The sequence below is a fragment of the Crocodylus porosus genome, unplaced genomic scaffold (assembly GCF_001723895.1).
Source record: "Crocodylus porosus isolate Cpor-Errol unplaced genomic scaffold, CroPor_comp1, whole genome shotgun sequence".
Taxonomy (NCBI): domain Eukaryota; kingdom Metazoa; phylum Chordata; order Crocodylia; family Crocodylidae; genus Crocodylus; species Crocodylus porosus.
The window spans coordinates 5884572-5894593 of NW_017728938.1; the positions used below are offsets into that span (position 1 = coordinate 5884572).

At 48.7% G+C, this 10022-nt stretch overlaps 1 long non-coding RNA gene across 1 annotated transcript; it reads right to left on the reverse strand.

Annotated features, from left to right (window-relative positions):
* Positions 1–3096: 3096 nt before the first annotated feature.
* Positions 3097–5609, reverse strand: LOC109318263. The gene is made up of 3 exons (XR_002103212.1): positions 5356–5609; positions 4541–4785; positions 3097–4153 (listed from the first exon to the last, which is right to left on the reverse strand). It is a non-coding gene; the product is annotated as an uncharacterized LOC109318263 (long non-coding RNA).
* Between the last annotated feature and the right edge of the window lie 4413 nt (positions 5610–10022).

Sequence of the window (10022 nt, forward strand, 5' to 3'; positions counted from 1 at the left end):
TTGAAGGAAATAGGCCTGTTTGGCTTGTGGAAAAGGCAGTTAAGGGAAGACATGATAGCAGTCTTCAAATATTGGAAACATAGGCAATGCATAGGAGGGCACTGGGGGGGCATGTGCCCCCCCTGAGATTGGCTGTTGCTGCCAGTGTCTGCAGGTGGTCACTGCTTGCTACCTCCCTGTCTTGACACTGACACTGCCGCGGCCGCTGACATCACCCTCCCCGCAGCCTCAGGAGGGACGAGTCATTCATGATTGGAAAGGCTGCCATAAAAAGGAGGGAGAGAACAACTTGTCTCCATTGCTTCAGAGAGCAAGAGAGTATCAACAGCTTGAAGTTGCAGCAAAATAGGTTTAGACTGGATATCAGGAAAAAAAATCATCACTGTTAGAACAGTGAGGTAGTGGAATAGATTGCCTAGGGAAGTTGTGGAATTTCCATTATTGGACATGTTCAAGAAGAGGTTGGAAAAGTATTGGACAGGGATGATCTAGGAGTAGCTATGCCTGAAGTGCTCTGTAAAGAGCAGGTTAGAAGCTCTGGTGAACTCCCCCACCCACTCACAGATTGCTGGAAAATGATGACAAGTACTGTAGACTTAAGTAGGTGGATATTAGAGGTTATAATCAGAGATCTGGGTTTTTGTTATTGAAATCCCCCATGACATTATAAAGACTACTATTCATTTCTGTGTCTGAATTTGGGAGAGACTATAGCAAATCCTTAATAGAATCTCTTTAAAGTCCTTGTTATTGTTCTTTCCTAATGTGATTTTGTACCCAGAAAGATTCTATTTTGTCTATCCCATCACATTTCACTTCTCCGCAGTCTACCACTTTAATAATGTTCACTGTTACCTCACCACCTTTATTCTTATTTCTACCCCTCCTGTACAATTTGTATCCTTCATTACTCTTAAAATGTCCAGTTTTGTGTCACACATCAAGAGTTCAAGCCCATTCATTTTATTGCTCAGACTCCTTTGCACTGGTGTGTGCATGTATTTTTCATTTGCCCTTACTTGGGTTTCCAGTTGGAATGTACGTGTGCGGAGAGATAGAAGGAAACAGAAAGAAACAGACTTATTTACTCTTGCAGCTATATTGTTGCCTTCCCAAGCTCTTTCATTCTTCGATGCCCTTCCATCTTGGGCCATTTCCTTGCTTACTGGACTATCCTCCTGTGGTATTCTTGGCAAGTAAATCTAATGGCATTTTCCAAGCTTTCCCTAGTGTAAATGTTTTCCTATCTGTTGGGTCAGCCTTTATGAATGAAAGCTATTCTTATCAATTCAAGTAGAGACCATCCATGGAAAAAATATCATCTATCCATGAATGTCTGTCAGTGGTCACATGTCCCAAACTTTCCTAACAGCACCAATCCTTGAGCCATCCATTTATCCTATCTTGCCTTCTCTTCCATCCTTTTCCTGGGACAGAGAGAGTCCCATGGAGATTAACTTGAGCTTCTAGTTCTTTATGTGTTACCCCTGGTCTAGCTTAGTTGTCCTTGCCAGGAGCTATCTGGCTGTAAAATTTGTTCCTACATAAAGAACAATTAAAACATTCTTCTCTGATCCCATCAGAAACCTCTTCAACCTCTAGTCTTTCTCTTATATCTTGGCTCCTGGCAGACAGCCCATCCTTTTATTTTCTATATTGTCCCTTATGACTGGTCTCTCTTCTCCTTAGGAATGAATCCCTAACAACATAAACCTGTCTTTTCCTGGCTGGAATTCTACTGCCCTTTGTGCACCTAAAAATTAGCTCTCCAGCGACATGGATGGCATCTTTAGGAACTTATGTACAGGTTACAATTTTATGAATCTTGTAGTGCTGATGTGTAAGCATGTGTGTATGTGTGGAGTGTGCCCAGTAAACTATGTAGTGCCCAGTAAACTATGTAGTGGCTATCTATGTGCATGCATTGTGGACACCTAAGTCTGTACAAATCACAAAAATATAGCCAGGCAAAACCCTGTGATAAAGGGGATGTGTTTTAGCCCCAACAGTCAAGTGGTTGTGGCACTCAGCCAGGAAGCAAGAAACCCAGGGTTTGAACCAGAAACTTTTTGAATTAACAGTACAGTACTCACCACACCGCAGCTTAGACATTACCCTGGGCCTTCTCCAGCATTCCTTCTGAAGCTGGCTTCCAGCGTACCCAAGTAAGGGAGATGTATGGGCCCAGAGGAAGACAGCAAGTCAGAGAGGTGTGTGGCTCAGTGAAATGGAAGCTGCTTCAGGTACTAGGCACTGAGAGACTGAGGCACAAGGTGGCAAGATTTGCTCCCAAGAGCCAGGAACAGAATCCAGGACTGCTGAGGCCTGTGACAGGCATCAAGGGTTGCTTGGTCTACAGCAGGGATGTCAAACTCAGCCTTTGTCCTGGATTGGATCCAGACTGCAGGGCACAGAGTGGCTCCTTCCAGGGGCATCTGGTGGTTTTGGCTTAGGTCCCAGACCAGGCTACACATCAGCAGCAGCCTGGCTCTGGCCTAGGACACAAGTCAGTGGTAGTTCTGGCTCTGGCCTCAGTCCAGGACGTGTGCTGATGGCAGCTCCAGCTCTGGCCAGGGACATGCATTGGCAGAGGCTCCAGCTCCAGTCTGGGGCATGAACTAGCAGCTCCAGCTCTGGCTGTAGCCCAGAGCATGGCCTGGGAGCTCCAGGCCTGACTCGGGGCATGTGCCAGCAGTTCTGGCTTGGGGCATGCAGCAAAGGTGACTCCAGTCCAGGGCAGCAGCAGGACTGGCAGCACTGGAGGAAGGGAAGTACACGCAAGCCAAGCTCCCCTGTTGCCGAGGGCCAGATAGAGTGTCTCTCTAAGCCAGATCTAGTCCATGGGCTAGATGTTTGACACTCCTAATCTAAAAGATACAGTTAAGAACCCTAGTGTGTAACCATTGGCCAGGGGCTACCAGTCAATAGGAGGGCTGTCAATATAAGGAATAAGAGCCGGAGCCTGCATTCCAGGAAGCAGGCTAGATTCCTGAACTGGAGTCAGGCAGGCAAGGTTCTTTCAGTAGATATGGTATCTTTTTATTAGACCAACTGAGTAGATGGAAAAAATTCTTGGTAAGCTTTTGGGTGCAGTCACCCTTCTTCAGACTTAGGGAGTCTCTGCTGGTCTGAATTCAGGGGACCAGTCAGGGTCAGGATTTGGAATTGGAATTGGAAAGCTTAAGGGCTAGAAACAAAGAATCAAGGGTCAGAAAAATGGTATCAGGTTGGGAGCAGGAAGTAAGACAAGTAGATCTGCTTAGACAGGGAGCTGCTTGCAGAGCAGAAACTCAGTCTGTGCAGCAAGGATCAACTGTTAAGGTAGTCCCTTACAAGCAGATCCAGAGCCAGTCAGGCAGGCAAACTGGGTTAGTAGAAGCTGGATCAAATTCATCTGGGTCCACTAACTTGTCAAAGTGAGGAGCAGGGATTTAAAACTGTACAAGACCCACATTAAATGTAATAAAGTAAGTACTTTTACACACAATAGGTGATTAGTTTGTGTGCTAATCGCAGGATGATGAAATGGCCATCATCCTTGGAAAGATGCAAAGGGAGAGAGAAAGTTTTGGCATGGAGTGAAGACTGCAGATTGCAGGACTCTAACCCAGCTCTAGCGGGAAGAGAAGACGAGAACTTCCTGGGGACAGATTATTCCAAAGCTGCAAGTAAGGGGACTTCTACCTTTTGCAGCATCTGGTACTGCCCCTCATGGAGATAAAGCCATGGACTATGAAGGTGTCAAGTGTTGGAACAAGCTACCTAGAGAAACTGTGGAATCTCCATCCTTGGAAATTTTCGAGAGCAGGTTGGACAGACACTGGGATGGGATAGTTTAATCTGGGATGATCCTACCTTTACTAGAAGGCTGCACTAGTAGAATTTGTGAGATCCCTTCCTGCCCTATTTTCCCATGATCTTGTGACTAGATGGCATTAAGTCCAATCCAGCCTGTCAATCCTTGTATTCTTACACATGCTCCTTAGACCACTTGTGACTGAATATAGTTTTATGATGTCCCTTTTGTCCATCTCCTTCCTCTGGTGAACAATCCCAAGTGTCCCATTATCATTCTTGTTGCCCCTGCACAAAGCTGAACAGGAAATGGCTGACAGTTCAGGCGTGCATCTGAGTCCATGAAGATTTAAAGCTACTAAACACAGAAAAGAAGAAGGCTCTTGTTGAGAATATCCCACTTCCCCACTGCAGGGCATTTTAAAAACATCTCACTTTGCTAATTTCTAATGAGTTATTTTTGGTTTCTCTCCAAATATAAACAACAAACCATGTACTAAAAATGTTTGTTCTTCAAAAACATTTCTCAGTATAAGCTATTCATTTGCAAAAACTGTAATGTTTACCAGAAGCTGAAAAAACAATGAAAAATGTTCTGATTTTACATTCCATGGTTTCTTTCCATAAAAAAATCCAGTCTTCTTTTTTTCTTTAAAAATGTTTATTTTGTTGGAAAACCACTGAGTTGGTAAAAGTGCCTTTGCAAAAAAAACTTTTGAGCAGCTATACATTCAAGTGTACTTACCACACCTTCCTCATGTAGATAGGAGGCTGCTTCTAACCCCATTAGTAGCTGGTAGGGTCCTCAACAGTTCAGAACCTAGATGCCAGCGAAGTGGGACTGGCTGAGGTCTCAGGTGAAACTATCATGTCACTTCTGAGAAATAAAGCAGGTGTCTGGTGAGAGCTGTTGAGGGATTTTTCATTTTTTGTTGGGGTTAGAAAATCATTTTTTTCTTGTGTTGCCTGCTGTTATAAGATGTGGTAATGCTGATGCTTAAAAGCAGTTCGTTTCTCTGGAGGCCACTAAAATCACAGACACACACTCATTAGATGGCACAAAAGGTGTATTTGCAAATAGGGTCAGAGCAGAGTCAAAAACTCAGATTACTCTGAACCCACCAAGGACTTTTGCAGGCTGTATTTATCTTTTTCCTCTTGGGCACGTGTGCAGAAACAGGAACTCTTACAGCTCACTTCCGTTTCATACAAGCATACATGTGGTTACATCACTACATACATCGCATGTATATTATAATTAACTACTTAAGTATGCAGGGCGGAGAGGTAAATATGCATCAGCTAATTAAGCATGCTCAGAGAGTACTATAGGTCACCAAGAGTTCAAACCCCTCCCCCCCTTTCAAGGACACAGGCAGTTGAATTCCAGCTTCTGTAATCTGCATGAGAAAGGCTAGGGAGAAGCTGGGGGAGAGTCTGCGATTTAGTATAAGAAAAGCTGTGGCAAGGCTGGGCAAGGAAAAATGTCCTTGGCGGTGTTTCTTTCTTATCAGGTGCAAGATGCAAGCTGTGCATTTCTAACAGTACTCCATTTCTAACAATGCTGTAAATCAAGTAGGAAGCACAAGACCAAAGACCTGTGAATAAAGCATTTGGTATGAGGAGGCCTGACCTGAACAAAGTGCTTGGTATGAGGAGGCCTGACCTGGCTTGCACCCAGTGATCAAGAGTAGGTGACCAATATTCAACCCATAGTTATAAAAAGTGAATATATCCTGAGATGGGTATAGCTTATACATATACCTCTCCTGTGGCATAAAGAGTATGTAAAGGGCATGATCAGAAGAATAGAATGTGAGGAACAGATGGGGAAATACCGGTACATCTGCTATGCTGACCACCACCTGTGCCAGGGGCTTTGCACAGGATGTGTGAGGAGGTAGTGGAGCAAGCATTGTTCATTGTATCTTCTTTCTCTTTCATTTTCTGGTTTGCTGTTATATATTATTTCTCTTCAGGTTCCTGTTATCAGCTTGCATTCAAACTCCTTGCTCTTACTGGCAATCCTCTGCGTGCTGCTGCCAAAGTGGTAGTGTGACTAATAGTAGTGTGACCAGCCCCAGACACTGAGTTTTGAGGGGGAGCAAGAATAGCCATAGCCACTGCTACCAGCCCAGCTGCTGCCATGCCCTGCCCACCACTACTATCCAGGGCACAGAAACTGCTACTATGCCTCTGTGCAAAAGCAATATTTCCACAATTTCCAGAACCAAATCTAATGGAACGTAAGAATTCTGGAATGCATTGGCTAAAGCAGAGATGGGCAAAGTTTGGCCCACGATCTGGATCTGGTCAGCAGTGGACATCATTTCCCAGCTGCTCCTGCATCTAGCTGGGGCCAGCCACAGCTGCGCATGAAAGCTCAAAGCTGGGGTTGCCATGGAAATGAACCCCAGCCTCGCTGGCAGGGTGTGCTGCAAAGCAGAGCAGGGGGCTGCTCCGGAGCCGCTGGGATCTTGTGATAGGGGCAGCTTGCTTTGGAGTCAGGACAGAGCCACAATCTGTAGCCTGCATGCTCCGGGTGGGGATGTGCAAGCAGGGGAATGCAGTTCTGCCCTGGCTTCTTGCAGTGTGACAGCCTGTTCCGGAGCAGAGGCAGAGTCATAATCCCCTGCTTGTGCGCCCCTGCCCAGAGCATGCAGGCTACAGATTGTGGCTCTGTCCTGGTTCCAGAGCAAGCTTCCCCATTGCAAGATCCCAGGAGCTCGGAGCATCCCCTTGTTCTGCTCTGCCATGTGCCCTGCCAGGTGGCTGGGACTGGTCTCCATGGCAACTCCAGCCTTGAGCTTCCAGGAGTAGCTGGGGCTGGAGTCTCCATGGAGACCAGCCCCAGCCGTGCAGGCAGGGGCTGCTGGGAAATGGAGTCTGCTTTCCTGCTGGATTGGCCATTTTGCCCACCTCTGGGCTAGAGGATACATCTGACTGGTCTGTGTTTCAGGCAATGGCATCTTTCTAAAGATGCTCAAGGATCTCCTAGTAAGAAGTCCATAGAGAGAGAGAAGACAGCAGGTGATGTGGGCAATTTTAGTATGTACACTTATTATGTGGGCAGTACCACCATCAGAGTCATCACAGGATTTCTGATCCCTGATTATGTGTCCTGTGGTGGTAATCTCTCCTGCCTTGGGCTACAAGGCCTGTATGTATGCCCTGTCCCAGGCTCATGCCCCATCTCAGGCTTGGACCCCAGCTGTGCCCATGCTGTGATTGTCCCCTTGCTGGGATAGCACCTTTATATGAGCTCTGAGACCCAGTAATGTACCCTGCATCAGGGTCATCCCTCACTGGGGCTTTGAGCCGAGGCAGTTGCCCTGTGTTGGGACTCACCCATCATTTGGGATCTGAGCCTTGGAGTGTGTCCCATGAGGGGAATGTCTCATTCAGTCTCTGCCCCTGGGCTGTGCCCTGTGTCCTGACCTGCCCATGCCCACATTCTCACCCTGTGGCCTCTGCTCCTCCTCAGGATCATCCTTGGTCATGTGCTGCAGCTTCCTGCATCTGCCCTGGTCCTCACTGCCCTGGGAGGGTGAGGCTGGGAGTGGCACAGGACTAAGGCTCTTCCCCTTTCTCTTAATGCTGAATAAGTACAGCTGGTTACTGTGCCTAGGGGACAGTCAAATCTTCTGTGGCTGCCACCTGTGCTTTGTTCACCTTCTCTTGCCTCCTCACTTGATTGCATGAACACTAGGGGTGTGCAAAGTGGGCCCTATTTGATTTGGATTTGGATTTGACCCGAATCAGGGACAGTGATTCAGTTAGCTGATTCTGAAGATTTGATGCTGATTCAGAGAATCAGCAATTCAGACATAGACACGGCTTTAAATGTTTTTTCTACATACCTCAAAGTACCAGCCCTGCTTGTGAATGCTGTGATGCTGGGGTGCATGGAGTGTCCCACAGGAGTGCAGGGGGGCCCTCCCTGTGCTTGGCGGCAAACCCAGAAGTGGACTGGAAGTACTTCTGGTCCACTTCTGGGTCCGCAGGGGAGCATGCAGGGCCCCCACCCCTCGCCCCCTCCTGATTCAGCAACCAGCTGCAGGGGGACCCCGGGTGCTGCCCCCAGACCCAGGAGGCATCAGTCACTAAGCCAGAGGGGGGATGTGTGTGTGTGGGGGGGCAATGCGCTCCCCTGGAGGACCTGGAATTAGACTGGGAGTGCTTCTGGTCCACTTCCAGGCCTGCTGCTGAGTGTGAAGGGGAGCTGCCTGCACTCCTGTGGGACGCTCCATCTGCCCCAGCATCGCAGTGTTCTTGAGCCACCTGCTACCTAGAGGTATGCAGAAAAAACATTTAAAGCCGTGTCTGTGTCCAAATCACCGAATCTTTCCAAACCGATTCGAGGTGGGGGGGTTCCGATTTGATTCGGAAAGATTAAAGGGTCCTCTGATTCAATTTGGTTTTGGAGATTTGGCCACTGAATCGGGTCAAATCTCTGCCGAATTGAATCAGGGACCAAAGCTTCACACAGCCCTAATGGACACAAAACAGCCAGCCCAGGGGACAGGGAGAGAGACCTGTGCCCCTCTCCCTTCCCCTCTTCTCTCCTCCCCTTCCCCATGGCTGTCAGATTCCCCTTTGTCTTAGATAGGCTGTGCCTGCCCTCTCTCTGCTCTGCAGAGGTATAAATAGCTGTGCTAAGCTGCAGCTCCCAGCCCATGCTGGGTGGGAAGGAAGAGCTGGCAGTGATCTTGCACTCTGTAAATAACTGGGTGATGACTCTCTGCTGTGAAAATCACACTCTGCCTGAGCTGGGAAATGGCTGCAGCCATGGTGGAACCCAGTGCAACCAGAGCTCCTATGCAGCTGACCTGGGCTTGCATCAGAGACATGTGGGGTGCTTGGGCAGGGAAAAGAGAGCAGAGCATGCTCTGAGGAGGCGGCTGAGGAGAGCAGCATGCTGGGGTGCAGTGCAGGAATGCATGCGGCTGTCCACTGGACCATGTCAGGCAAGGAAGGAAAGATACAGACAGGAGGTTGTTGTGGAGGGGAGCTCAGGGCAGGAGAGCACAAAGGAGAGCAGCCTGGGGCAAAAGAGTGTGGAAGAAAGGAAGTTAAGGACAGGACTGCACAGGTATTTCTAGGAGGTGATCATATCTCTTTACCTTTCCTTTAAAGTGTTGCTCGCTCCTAAGGTCTCTTGCTAAAGCAGGTTCCTAGCCAGCCAGTCACTGCTGTGGCTCTCATTTGCATCTCTTCCCATTCTTCTTCACCAGAGATCCTGGATTTCCCTGATAAAAAATTGCAATTTCTCTGATAAAAACCCCCAAATCTGTGATTAAAATGAAAGGTCGCTATATATATAGGTATCAGTTGAACACAATTTTTTCTTGATATATTTACAATTTTAAAGCAATTTGGAAGCCTACCAGTGCCTCAATCATTATAATAAAATAAATTCTAAATACCTATACATTTTGGTATTTGATTTTGGGTTTTTTATCATGGAAAGTAAGATCTCTCTCTGCCCCCTTAGTTCACCAGGATGCAGGTCAAGGCCCCTCACCCCCAAGCCACAGCCCCCTAGCTCTGTCGGTGCCCTCACTCTGCATCCACAGCCCCCTGGCCCTGCCAGTGCCCCCCATTTTCCCTCTATAGCCCCCCATACCTGCTGGTGCCTTTCCACCCCACCCATAGCCCCCTGCCCCAACCCCCCCAGTCCTGCCAGAGAAGGCCTCCAGCTGCCAAGGCTATGGGGCCAGAGACCCGGGTCCACAGCACCCTGCCTCCTACAGGAGGTGGTGGCTACTGCAGTGGAGTGGAGCATGGTGCCTGGCTTCCTTCTGCTGCTGCCTGCTGCATGCCCGCTGTGGGATTGTGCACATTCCCAGGGGGCAGGGGAGACCTGTGTCCCCCAGAGCTGTGTGCAGAGTGGGGGTGGCTGCAGGTTGCCAGCTGTGGGCTCAGTCTCCCTGTGCTACTGCCCTCCCCAGGGGTCTCTGCAGCCCAGCAGGTGTGACCCAGCACTGCAGAGAACAACGGGGCCATGCAAGGAGGCTCGTTGCTGCTGCAAGCTCTGTGCTGCCCTGGTCAGGTGTCCCCTGCCTGCATGGCTGCAGCTGGGGCAGGAGCTTCCCCATACAGCCCCACTGTTCTCTGCAACGCTGGGTCGCACCTGCTGGGCTGCAGAAGCCCCGAGTGAGGGCAGCAAGGCAGGGAGCCTGAGCCCACAGTGGGCAGCTTGCCCCACCCCCGTTCCCACCCCGTGC